The 13,372-nt window shown below is 61.1% G+C and overlaps 1 long non-coding RNA gene across 1 annotated transcript in view; it reads left to right on the top strand.

The window, feature by feature from the left end:
* Nucleotides 1–3,049: 3,049 nt before the first annotated feature.
* The window catches only part of LOC118501410, a 17,672-nt gene continuing 7,349 nt past the window's right edge, over nt 3,050–13,372 (top strand). Inside the window, exons 1-2 of the long non-coding RNA XR_004904059.1 lie at nt 3,050–3,095; nt 7,731–7,736. This is a non-coding gene — a long non-coding RNA (uncharacterized LOC118501410). The remainder of the gene's footprint in view (nt 3,096–7,730; nt 7,737–13,372) is intronic.

Raw genomic sequence — 13,372 nt, 5'->3', positions numbered from 1 at the left:
AGTTTTAAAAACTAAATATACTTAATTTCATCTTGTTTATGGCGAAATCAGGCCCCTATGCGGTTGGTGTGCGTGGTGTCCGTCCCATCCTGTGTCTCGGCGACCTGCCCACTCCAGCACAGTGAGCAGGCCCGTGTCTCCCCCCCAGGGCAGCGCCCACGGCACACTGGGTCCCCTCCGGTGGGCACCCCCAGGCGCTGCCCTTTGTCCCGGGGTCACTGGTTTAAAAATACCCGGTCACAGGCATCACGTCCCACCACTGCAGGCTGGCCCGTCGGGTTGTCCCCAGAAGTGGGTTTGGCATCAGTCAGTGAGCCGTTCGGGTGCAGACGGCCCTGCGCCCCCACAGCACTGGTGCCGACCCACACCAACACCATCCAACACCGGGAGCACAGACGGCTACGGGGCTGTCTCCCCACAGCCCGCCACCAGAGGGCGCCCACCACCCCGTTTGTGCTGCTGCTGACAAATTCACAGGTGGGAAATATTCCCCTGTTCCCTCAGATTTGGCATCTTCCTGTGAGTTTTACCTTCCTGGGAACTGATGATTCCTGTTTTTGCTCCTTTATCAACCATGTTCCTTTATATTGTAAGGAGATTAGCGCTTTCACTGATATTTGGGTTGTACCTACTTTCCCCTCCTGGTGTGTTTGCTGAACTTTGCCATCTGGCCCCACGTCCCACTGCCTGGCTCTGTGTGTGGCAGGCAGGAAGAGCTCAGAAGGTGTCTGGGATATAAACCACTTCAGGGGAAGGAGCCCCAGGTCCCTGCTCTGTGCCCTCTCCAGCAGAGCAACCCAGGGACCCAGGTCAGCAGCACCCAACCACACCTTCCCCCAGGGACACCTCAGAGCCCAGGGCAGGGGGCAGGGCACTCACCTGCGATGGAAAGCCTGGCTGACCTCTCCTGGCCCAGCAGGGGGTTTCTGATGACACAGGAGACCGCCTCCCCAGAGCCGCCTTCCAGGATCACAGAGGCTGAGGCCGCATAAAGGCCCTGGGGGTCTGCAGCTGCAGATGCTGCCTCCGAGGACAAGCTCTGTCCCCTGGCGTCTCTCCACTGGATCTGGGGCTGCGGGTACCAGCCGGCAGACGTGCAGGTCACACGGATCCTTCCAGCCTTGTGGCCCTTCATGTCAATGTGGAAATCAGAGCCCAGCGCTGGGGAGGAAAAGTGAGCTGAACTGTGGGGAGCCCTCTGTACTGGTGGGGTCTCCTCATCAGGGAGGGGCACCCACACTGATGAGCCCAGCAGGGACTGACCAGGAGCTGCTCCCAGCGTGTGCTGTGCAGCAGAGGCTGATGCCCGAGGGGGCCACTGCCTGACCCTGGCTGCACTCTCGTGCTGGATCCAGGGGGCTCTGGGCCAGAGCAGAGGCTGCTTCCCCCAAGTCCCCTTAGAGACTGCCGCAGCCTCCCCTCCCCCCTGCCCCAGACAGGCTGGTCCCTGGCAGAGCCCCTCACCCCTCCCTGGGCAAGCATGGAGGTGGTGCCCCTTAGCCTAAGTGGGTTGCATCCCACTGCGCCTGTGCGAGCTGCCTGTCCTGTGGGGGCCGTGTCCTCCCGTGAACAGGAGGAGACACACAGTCCTGTGGCTGCCCGAGCAGTGACTCGTATGCCAGGCCCCTAGGGAGGCTCTTGCCGCCCTCACTGCCAGGCTGCTGGGCTCTCCCTGCAGGGTCTCCCCCCGGAAGTGTCCACAGCGAGGCTGTGCAGAGGGGAACCTGTCCCACGGAAGACAGCGGACCCGGGGCCAGGAAGAGGGGAGCTACTGCCACCTGTCCCCACGCCCCTGAACACACGGAGGGGGAGGCAGCCCTCTGAGGACCTGAACACACAGAGTCCTGCAGGGGGGACTCTGTCGGGGGACCCCAGGTCTCCAGGAAGGGACAGCAGGCTGAGGAGGGGCCGTGCAGGGACAAGGCCAGGGGGCCACGCCGCCCCTGCTCCACCAGCCCCCACACACTGGAAGCCACAGGGCAGGGCTGTGTCCGGGGAACTCGAACTGCAGCCCTGACACCTGGACACAATCGTGTTCGTGGGGCAGCACCTGAGACAAGGCGCTTCCTCACTGGGGTGGGTTGGGGCCACGTCAAGGCCACTCAAGGGTGGGGTGACAGCACAGAGGAAACAGGAACCATATGCAGTGACCCAACTCCCTGTGCCGGCTGTGAGTGACCAGTGACACCCCGCACCATCCTGACCGCATCCCACCCGGAGCCCAGCGCCCCTTCCACATCCCCACGAAACACACCACGTCCTCCCTGACGTTCCCTCTCTGAGACACCCCGGTGTCCCCGTCCCCAGGGGAGCGTCCTCCCTCGCTGCACCGAGGATGTCACAACCTGTTCAACTGCAGCTGTGTTCCCGGGGGGGTTGGGAGAGGACGTGGGCCCCACAAGTTGTCCCTGCAGGTCAGACCCCTGGATCCACTGCGTACCTGGGGGACCACGGCCTTGGTCTGGATCACACTGAACCCAACACCCATGTGCCACCCACTGCGGGGAGGTGTCCGCAGCCTTCCCGTCCCCGACCTCCACTCCCCTCTGAGACTGGTGGGCGGCGTGGGGGACTCTGTCCTGGGTGCAGGAGCAAGTCACCCCGGGGGTCCCCTGGGTGTGTCACGGGCCTCAGAGGAGCAGAGATGGAGGTGGGGGCGGATGCTGGTGAGCAGCCCACGTGCTCTGGGGTAGGTCTGCAGCCTCTGCCCCCGCCCACGGAAAGGAGCCTGGAACAAGCCTGAGCCTCACCTGCCACCTGCAGCTCCACCTGGGCTTTGGCATAGAAGTCTCTGTCTTGGAAATAACACAGGTAGGTTCCGTTGTCAGAGACGCTGACATTGTGAATCCGGAGAGCGGCCTTCCCCGCAGTGACGTCCTCTCGTGAAATCGAAGTTCTCCCTCGATACTCCTCTGCCGGCATGTCCTCCTGCCCGTGTGCGTACGTGTGCACTACCTGCCTGTGGCTGGGTCGCACCCACATCAGCTGCAGGGTCTCAGCGCTCATGTTTGGGGACAGGTGACAGGGCAGGTCTGCGTCTTCACCCACCATGGCCAGGATGGGCTCGGGGGGGCCGACCACAGCAAACTCAGCTGGTCATCAGAAGGGGGTGCTCCATCAGAGTGAGCAGGCCCAGTGGGCCAGGGGGTGTCCTAGGCAGGGAGGTGAGGTGACAGACACCTAGATGGGAACTCAGTCCTCACACAGTTGGGGTGTGGACGGGCCTTGCAGGGGTGGGCGGAGTCCCGGGTTCTGGCTGGGCCCGAAGGGAAAGGATTCACACACACAGACGCACAGCCGGTCCTACCTGAGCAGGGGCTGAGCAGCTGGACCACGGCGAGGCACACAGGGAGGGCAGGCAGACGGGGCACCAGGCACCTCCCCATCCTGACCTGCTGTGCACAGAGAGAGGCCAGCAGGGGCTGGGCATCGGGGACCACCTGGAAGGAGGAGGAGGATTCCACGTGGAGAGGCTGCCTGCCCAGGGCCGACCCGGGCACCACCGCCATCACTGGGGACCCGAGAGCCTCCTCTGCAAATGTGCCCTGGGGGGTGTCTTCCCCTTGGATCCCTCCATGGAAATCAGCCATGAAATGTGGGGCGGTAATGCAGGTACCTTATCCCTCGCCAGCAGGGAGCACTGGGCTCTCTTGTGGGAACCTGTTCAGGAGTCCCCCACTTGTCCACACTTACCTGCCCCAGCCAGGTGCGTGCCCCCTAAACCACAGTCTGAGGAAGGAAGGCCCCTCCGCTCTGAGTCCCCTTTCCCGCTGCTGCCCCCTGCAGGCCGCGCTCCACACAGCAGCCAGCTCGACCTGCCCCCTCACCTCCCTCTTGCTCAGCCCCTGCCACAGGGTCCAAGTCACCCAGGGCAGAAGGCCAGGGCCTTTGCACCCTGTGCTTTAAATTATCCGAATGGTCTAAGCCTAAAAGTTTCCAGATTGGGGGACACATTTCCACATCCTTTGGAGGATGTTTATTGTTTTTCATTCCTATCACAAACCATTTTAAAATATAAAACATAAAGGAATAAAATTTAAATAGATTAGAATGGCAATTACATCCTGTGTTGCATGTGAATATGAACTCCTGTGAATGTACTGGCCACGTGTACTCATGGGGGGACCCAAAAAGAGAATTTACATGTAAAAATTGAGTTTTTATTCTCACACCTTTCCCTTCGGTCCCCTTCACATGCTCCCCCTTGGATGGGGGACACCCGTGGGGACGTCCCTCCACCACCCTGAACCCTCTCTGGACTCGGCGGCTCTGACGCCTCTTAGAGCTTCTGCCGTTTTGTTTCACGTCCTAGACGTCGGGACATTTCCGTTTTTGGAATCTTTTCATGCGGGAAAGAAAAATAGTCGCTCTGGGTGAGATCGGGTAAGTAGGGAGGGTGGGCACGTAGGTTTTGGTCAAAAGCTGCTCAGCATTCTGCAGGTGTGGGCAGGTGGGCTGGTAAATTACCTGTCAGGAAATGGGCCAGTGCTCTGGGAGAGTCGTCAAAAAAATTCACTGAAGCCCAACACAGCCTCTCACAACAACGCCAGCTGGTCACTGATGCAGATGGGCTCCTGGAACTCTCGCCTGGTGGGGGAGCCTGGACTACAAGGGGCCCGCCCTCCTGCAGGTAATTCTTGTGGTTTATTTTGATCCTTCCTTGTATACCAAATGCCCTGAACAAGTTTTTTTTATGACTTTATTTATCTTTAGAGAGAGGAAGGGAGGGATAAAGAGAAGCAGAAAAACATCCCTCTGTGGCTGCCTCTAGCGTACCCCTTGCTGGGGGCCTGGCGCACAACCCAGGCATGTGCCCCAGACGGGAATCCATCATCCACACTTTGGTTCGCAACCGGAGCTCAAACCACTGAGCCACACCAGCCAGGGCTGAAAACATTTATCCTTGCTCCCACAGATTACACTGGCAGGAGTTACTCTTAAGGAAAAGCTGGCATTAACACAACACTTCATATTTAATTCTGTTCATTAGTAAAATCTACAATAGCAAAATGTATACACTGCATCCAATTTTGTTACAATTATAAATAAAAATGTGTATTCAAGACATAATTCCTGCCCTGGCTGGTGTGGCTCAAGGATTGAGCACCGGCCTACAAACCAAAAGGTCACCGGTTCAATTCCCATACAGTGTACATGCCTGGGCTGTGAGCGAGGTCACCAGTAGGGGGCGTGCGAGAGGCAACCACTTTGATCTGTCACTCTCTCTTGATCCCTCTCTTCCCGTCTCCCTAAAAATAAATATTTTTAAAAAAGTAATTCCTAGACACACACTGACACAACACACAATACTGAGAAGCCAAAAGCTCCCTCTCTCCGATCAGGAGGAAGACAGACGCCCACCCTCACCACCTCCCCGCACCAGAGTACTGGGAGTCTGAGCAACAGCGGTCACGCGAGACAGACACAAACAGCAAGCAAATCAGAGGGAGAAGGAGCCTTCGCACCGCTCGCAGACGGCAGGACGAGTACGTAGGACCATTTGAACCCTCCACCAAATCCCGAGAGAACGTGGAAATGAAGGCAGTGAGGTCGCAGGACACAACGTGGACACCAGGTGCACTTCCGTGCAGCAGTGACGGGTAACCAGAGGGAGGTGTCGTCAGCCCCTCCTGCGATTGCGTCTGAAAGCAGAAACCACCCGGGAACAAGGTCAACCAGAGACGGACAGCCTGCGCCCTGACGGCTGGAGGAACCGAGAAAGGACACAAAGAGGGGACACGCGATGGGGGACACACTGAGCTTGGGGTCAGCAGGAGCAACACTGTCACACCGTCCTCGCTGCCCAAAGCCAAGCCCAGACTCAGGCTGTCCTTGTCGAAATGCTGATGGCCTTCTCCTCAGAAGGACAACCAGGAATCCTGAACTATATTTGTTTCAAATCCCTTGCGGTTTATTCCTCAGTGAGGCAGACACATCAGGGGGGAGGCTGTGGCCTTTCTACCTGGCCTGACCCCTGCTCAGATTTAAGTCCCCCCCAAGTGCAGTCCCCCAAACCAGGGTCGCTGCCCTGGTGGCAGGAGCACTGGGTGGGAAGGTGGCAGAACCCCAACGTCCTCCCAGACTGCGGGGCACCCAGAGGTGCGGGGTGAACCTGTGTGCGTTCCTCTCTCAGACAGCAGCCCTGAATCTGGGGGCCTCAGGGGGACCCTTTCACCACAGACACATGTCATCCTGGGAGACACTCGTCCTGGCAGCCCCGTGACCCTGTGCATCTGTGACATCCGCACTTGGGGTGATTCCTACCAGCCGGGTTGACCTTGGGTGGGCTGCAGAAACAAAGGGGGCCCTGCGCCTCCCTGGGTCCACTCACCCTCCTGGCACTCGGCACACGGCAGGGATGCGGGCTCTAGGTGGCGGCGGGCCAAGGAGGACCCAGGCTTGCTCAGGCTGCACTCCGTGACGCCATCCAGGTCTCAGACTCTGCACAGGTGGGACCCTGTGAAGGGGGGCACACAGAGGTGATGGTGGGGCCCAGGGCACAGACCTCCCCTGGTCTCTGTGGCCTCTGCCTGAGGAGGTGCCACAGCACCTGGCGGCCTGTCCCCAGCACAGCACCAACCCTCAGCTCCTGGCTCCTTGGAACCTTCTGGACTGATTCCCAGGTCCATGTGTCCCAGGGACTGGGGACCTGACTCATCCTTCACTCTTCCCGACATGCGCAGCTCTGGGAAGAGGGGTGCTGAGTGTGTACCCCAAAGACCCTGGCCACCACTACCCTGGGGGCCACTCTGCAGCTTCCGGGCCAGTGCGCTGGGCAGCCCAGGTTGTAGAGAAACCGGCCTCTGTCCCGGAAGGCCAGAGTTGATTTTTAGTAAATAAAAGACTGGGTTTCTTAAGAGAAACTCTCCCACCATCCCCGGGAGGGGTGGCTTGGGCTTTGGCAACAAAAGCTCCAGGCTCTGGTCCCTGCCCCTCCCCCTGCGGTGTCAACTGCACTCCCAGATCTAGGCTGGAAGCTACTGCTCCTCCCACCTCCCACCCACAACTCCGCCCCCACGCCCTGGGGTTGCAGCCACAGCTACTGCCCACCGCCACCCGCCTCTGGTCGGAAAGTGGCAGTGTGCCGCTCCCTCACACTTCCGGGACAGTCCGGGACTGAGCCCGCCAGGCTCCACAGAGGCCGGGGCACAACGTAGGCAGTCTCCAGTCTCCCGTCTCCCAGAAAACTGGGGACCCACCTCAGGTCCCCCTCGCCAGCGTGACCTGCACCGGGGCGCACACCCCGCGGACCGGTCCGGGTCACGTCGTGTTAGGAACCGGACCACCAGTGAACTCGGCCTTGTGCTCCCCACGCCCTCCCCCGCCTCTCCCGCAGGGAATCTGGGGTCCCGCGGGAGTGGGAAACGGGGCCGCCCCTGCGCTGGGAGAATTCCCACCCCGATCTGCTGGGACCCCAGTGCGCGGGTGCGGGGGGCAGGACAGAACGCGCTGGTGTCCCCCTGCCCCAGCCCCCGCCCCGACCCCGCTCGGAGCACTTTGCCTGCGGGGTCAGCGGGAAGCCCAGAGCAGTCTGGGCGCGGACCGCCCTCCCCAAGGCACCTGCCGCGCTACTCCGTGGTTAGCGGACGGCGCAACTACAGCGTCTCTTCTGCGGGAGCTTCTCCCGGGAGCGCAGCGGCTCCCAGTGCGTCTCCCGGAGCCAAGCCAGGAAACGGAAATGCTGAAGAAAGCGCCACCCTTAGATGGCCGGGGGCCAGACTGTCCCTGAGCGCAGGGTCCTGGGGCTCCGCGGAGAACCCGGAAGACCGGGCAGAGGCCCCGCCCCGTCCTCCCGCAGCGCCGGCCCCGCCCCCAGCCCGGGCTGTCACTCACTCTCCTCCAGGGGCTCCAACTCCGAGCCCGTGCCGCTGGGGGGCCCGCTGCACTCGGGCTGGGATCCTCCGTCTTTTCCCTTCATGAAGACACAGGTGGTGATGGTGCCCAGACAAACTGGGGGAACATGAAACAGCTCCCGACCAAACCACCGCTGTTTGCGCTCTGACACCGGGAGAAACAAGAAACATCTCAGTGAAGTCACATGCCAACATATTTTCCAGCAGCCATGAGACCGAATACAGACAGACCGACCCATTGTGTGCTAGTGAGGAACGTGAAAGCCCTCGGTGGGGGCACATGCACCCCGCGTCCATGGCAGCACCGCTCACGAGGGGGAGACACGGACCCCCTCAGTGAGATGCACAGATGGACAGAGCCCCCACAGTGCAGCACAGACACACCCACAGGCACCCACTGGAACCCGTCACCACAGGAAGGAGGACCCCTGCCATTGTAGGACCGTGGATGTACCGGGGGACGGGGGTTCCGTGAGACTAGTCTCACAGAGACACCCCTCAGGTGACCCCATGTCACCACGTGGGACCCAAACAGCACCCACCCAACGTCATGAGATGTCCCCTCTGACCCCTCCAGGGGTTCTGTCATCTTCACACCATGTATGTAGGTGGGTCTTTGGGTCGTTGTTAGTGTCTGTGTCTGCTGTGACCTGACAGCCCAAGTCCTCCTGGGCCTGGGGACGTGCAGGGTCCCCAACACTAACCACTGACTGAAAAGCTGTCCTTGTCACAGAGCAGTCAGGGCTGAGGGTCTGTTTGTTTAAAAATGTCCCCGAGTCCCTGAGCAGGAGCGTGAACACCACCACACGTGTCTGTCTGCACCTACGTCTCCGAGTCCCTCGGGCACACAGAGAAGTGACGCCCTGGCAGGTCCCACCGAGACCCAGGGCCTGGGAGACACAGATCTGAACCAGAGAAGCCGGGCACACAAGGTCACATGTCACTGGATTCTGTGTCTGTGACCCGTCCTGAAACGGGGGTCCGTCCCAGAAAGTAACTCGGGGTTGCTGGGGGCCGAGGGAGTGGGGGAGGGGGCGCTGCTGGTCCCAGGGCTGATGGGAAGGAGCGGGAACTGAACTGCCCCCGTCAGACGGCTCCCCCGGGTCACGAGGTCTCCTCTCCTCAGACAGACCCCTTAACAACAGGACCCCCTCTCACCTGGACCTGGTAGGCAGCACACCGTGTCCGCTGTGGAGTTGCACAGCTGCAGGACCACTGTCCCCTCGGGACACCTGGGGGTGGCGAGGACACAGCTTCACTGTTCCTGCTTCCACGTCTCTCCAGCCCCGGGCACCCGGGTCCGCACTGTCACCAACAGAAGGAGTCTCCGTGGGGCACTCCCCCAGCCCAGTTTGGGGAGCACTGTGTGCTGTGATCACGGACCCCACGAGGGGCCCGGGGTCACAGGAAGCCACAGCCTCACCCCAGAACATCCCTGGTCCCACAGGGAGGAGAGGTGACCTGTTTCCCCCCAATGGACGTCCATGGCCGTGTGTGTGGGCCTGGGAGCTGGACGGGAGGGGTCCGTCCTGCTTTAACAAAGGCTGGGGACGCAGCTGCTCCCTCCTCCTTGTTGCCAGCTGAGAGCGCACCGTCAGTGCAGCGCGTTCTGGCGTCCTGGGCAGGTTCGCCCACAGCCGGGGCAGTGACTCACTCGCTGAGGACCCCGTGTGGGTGCTCCTGGCCCCCCAGCACTACATGGCCTTCCGGGCCTCTCAATCACCAGCCCCGTGCTTCCTCCACCCCCGGGTTCCCACCTTCTTTCTGGGGAGCTCCAGGCTTATTCTCGGACCTCAGACTCCAGATAACAAAGCGAAAAATGGTAGAGACTCCTCCAGGTTCAACAGCGTTTAGGAACCGAAAGCCCATCTGGCCTGTCCTTTGCTCTCCTGTGACCGCTGCGGGGACACGGAGAAGAGGGTGCAGCGCCGCTAGAATGCGGTTGGGGAGCCAAGGTGTGGTCTGTTTAGGAAGAACTGCCACTTGGGGTCCCTCTGCCCATTCATTCTGCCCCAACCACTTCCGCCACCCCCACCGGCAACACAGAAAGCAATGAGAGAGGCCACAACAGGCTCCCCAGCAGGCAGTTTCCTGTTTTGCTCTCTGCTGAGGGCACAGCTGGGACAGAGCAGCATTAACCCTTGCCACCCGGGGCATTTTAGTCTTAGGTCAAACTTCACAACCACCCCCCCAACCCCACGTGATCCACTGAGTCACCTGCAGTCCCCCCAAAGAAATGTGAGGAAAGTCCCCCAGCGCCCGGGAGGGGCAGTGTTCACACAGTGAGAAGCAGGCCCAGGAGCCAGCTGAGGACGTGGACCCACAGGGCTTGGGTGGCCCCCACCGACTGCCCCTCCCTTCCCTGCTACCCCAGCCCATGTCCTGCTCTCTTTCCTCTGGGACCACCATCCCCAGTGCTGCGTCCCCAGGGCCAGAGTGGGCGGCCTGCCTCTGCTGAGACAGCCCGGGGTGCCAGTGAGGGAGGGTGGGGCAGCGGGCACAGACCCCACAGCCCGCTGCAGAGGGAGGCCAAGGCCCCCGCCCACAGCTCAGGAAAGACGGGGGAGAAGTGGGAGGGAGGAGGGCACAGGCGGGACCCTGGGGCCCGGACGTCCACGTGTTTCCCCCTGGACCCCAAGGCCCAGGGCAGGACGGGGCAGGACAGGGTGCTCACCAGTGGGCACTTGGGCTGCTCCCGGCACTGGGCTCCTGTAAACTGTGCTGCTGTGAACGTGGGGAGCGGGGCGCTTTTGGATTGGGGTTTCAGGGTTCCTAGGGTGTGATCCCCGCAGGGGTCACTGGGTCAGAGGCAGATGCCCCGTCAGCTCCCCGAGGACCCCCACATTGTTTCCACAGGGGGGGCGCCTGTCTGCCCCCTGCCAGAAGGGCACAGGGTTGGCTCCCCCCGCCCCCCACCGTGCCCACCCCTGCTGTGGGTGGGTGTGCTGGTGCGGCCTGCTGGCCGGTGGGAGGCGGCCCCTCGCTGCTGCGGGACAACTCTGACCTGCGGGCACACCTGCCCGAGTGTGCGGAGGTCCCGCTGGGAACGACCCGGTTCCTTCCCGTGTTGGAGGGGACTGGAGGGGGGGAGCCGGGGGCTTCGTGATGCAGCATTTAAAGTCTCACCCTTGTCCTTCAGCGGGGTCGCAGAGTTGTTTGGTGAAAGCAAAGAACAAGTGACGGGTGAGTTCCCAGAGGACCCCGGAGGGCCGCTGTCAGCCCCGGGTGCTCTGGACCCCAGACCACCTTCCCAGACGGAAGGAAACCACCGCCTTGAAGAACAGCTTCACCGTCTGAGCGAGCCGTGGCAGGGGGTCGTCAGCTACCTTGAAACACTGAAGTATGACACCGCCCGGGGGCCCCGCATCCGAGGGACGCTGGTGCAGGTGTGGGGGAAGACGGCCGTGGGGGTCGGACACGGAGACACCGGGGTGGCGGCGGGTCTCCCCCACTGGAGGGGGGCCCAGTGGGACAGGGAGGCCGCAGCCCCCCCCACCCCCCCGAGGCAGAGGACCGTGCGGTAGCGAGTCGCTGGGGACAATCACTCCTTCATACGTCCCGAGTTCCCAAGGAGGACGGACGTGTGTTTAGGACGAGAACAGAGTGAAGAAGCTGCTTGCTCTGAAAGGAGAGTGTCGTCACGGCGTAGGAACCCGGACAGAGGACAGACGGCCCGAGAGGGGGCGGGAATGCCAATGCCAAGGGCTTTGTGGGGGGCACGCAGTGCTGGGATGGAGGGGTCTGTGTGTCCCCAGGATCTGTCCTACTCTAGGGAGCGACCGCTGGGGACTGAACAGGACCTGAGCTGACTCTTGTTCGGAGGGTGTCTGCCATGGGGACGCCAGGCAGACCCATGAGCTCTGACCCTCAGGCCGCCCGCAGGGTCCCCAATTGCAGGTGGGGGTTGGAAGGCCGCCCGGACCCCGGGGACATCATGGAAGCTCAGCTGGGAGAACAGGGGCTGGGCATCGTGGTCCCTGACCGCGTCAACAAATAGGGATGGGACTCAACCTCATGACACCCGAGGACTCAGGACCTGGGGACCCCCGAAACCAGACTTTATGAACTGAAACCATGCCCCTCTGTGACAGTGGCAGGAAACCCTCACACCTCTGCTACGAAGCCAGCGTGGGCTTCAGGCTCGGAGTTGGTCCAGTGTTTCCCGCCCAGGGAGTGAAAACAGAGTCGGCAGCCTCGGTGGAGCTGACCTGTGACATGAGAAATCAGGGTGCCGACGGCCCCCCACCCCGTGGGAACGGCTTTCGCCCGCGCTCCGTTCCGGGCGCAACCATCGGGCTTTGCGTTTCCCTGTGTGCTCTGTTCCTGCTGCTGACCGCACGGTCTGGGAGCCAGCTGTGTGGGCCTGGAGGCAGCACTTCAGGAAACAAACTAATGAAACCAAATCTCACACAGTCCACCGGTGCCCGGTGACCCCGAGTGCAGAGCCTTCTTGAGTGGACCCCTCAGAGAGCGAGCCCCTCGTGTTCTGGGGCAGGGGGAGCGGGGTGGGGGGGAGAGTGAGCCTGGATTAAGTTCCTTGTTGCAGGAACAGCACAGACCTGGGCTCTCCGAACCGCACGGACCCCTGTTGCAGAGTCAGATCGTGTCCCTCCTTCCCGGGCATCTCTGGGGCTTTGTCGCAGGCAGCGCCTCCTTGCAGCGCCCCCGGGGCCAGCGGAAATGCAGGCTCATTGGAATTACACGGCAGCGAGCACACTGTCGCTCACTCTCCATCTTCTGTGGTCCTGCACCCTCTCCCCTTACCTTCGTGTCCACGGGGGTTGTTTAAAAACCCCTTTCTTGTCAATCAATGAGTAAATCTATTTCCAAATAGTATAAAAATAAAATAAATAAAATAAAAACCCCTTTCTTGTCATTTTAGGGTGGACAACTAGCAGGCACCAGAGACTTTTTTTAAAAAAAGATGTTATTTATTTTCAGACACAGGGGAACGAAGGAGAGAAACATCAATGTGTGGTTGCCTCTTGCGTGTCCCACACTAGGGAACCTGGCCCGCAACCCAGGCACGTGCCCTGACCAGGAACGGAACCCGTGCCCAACCCACTGAGCCACCAGCCAGGGCCAGATTTTTCCCTTAACAAGGTACCTGAAAACTTTGTTCATGTATTCTCATATTCTTGGCTAATGCACTTCTCAGTAGCCCCACGGAATTTCACAATTGGACGAGCAATCCTTCATCTAGTCACCACGATTTTCCATACATTGGATTCTTCTCCTTTCTCACGATCACGAAGGTCCATGTGATGACGTCCTCGTGCCTCTGACTGTGCTCTGAGGACACGACGTGACCCTTAAATACGGCGGCCGGCGTGGAGGGCGGGTGTCAGTCTGCGCTTCGGACCCGCAGGGACCTCGGCCACCGGTCCTCCCCGGGGAAGGCTGGGAGGAGAGCCCGAGGAGAACGGCTCCCTCCGGCCGTCGTGAACTCCCTTCTGGTCTGTCCCCACAAACAAACAGGAGTGAGAAACTTTCCAGGGCGGGGTGTGGGGGGGGGTGGG

This window comes from Phyllostomus discolor, chromosome 6 (assembly GCF_004126475.2).
Source record: "Phyllostomus discolor isolate MPI-MPIP mPhyDis1 chromosome 6, mPhyDis1.pri.v3, whole genome shotgun sequence".
Taxonomy (NCBI): domain Eukaryota; kingdom Metazoa; phylum Chordata; class Mammalia; order Chiroptera; family Phyllostomidae; genus Phyllostomus; species Phyllostomus discolor.
Note: the sequence above shows the minus strand (reverse complement) of the source record. Positions and strands in the feature narration are given on the sequence as shown.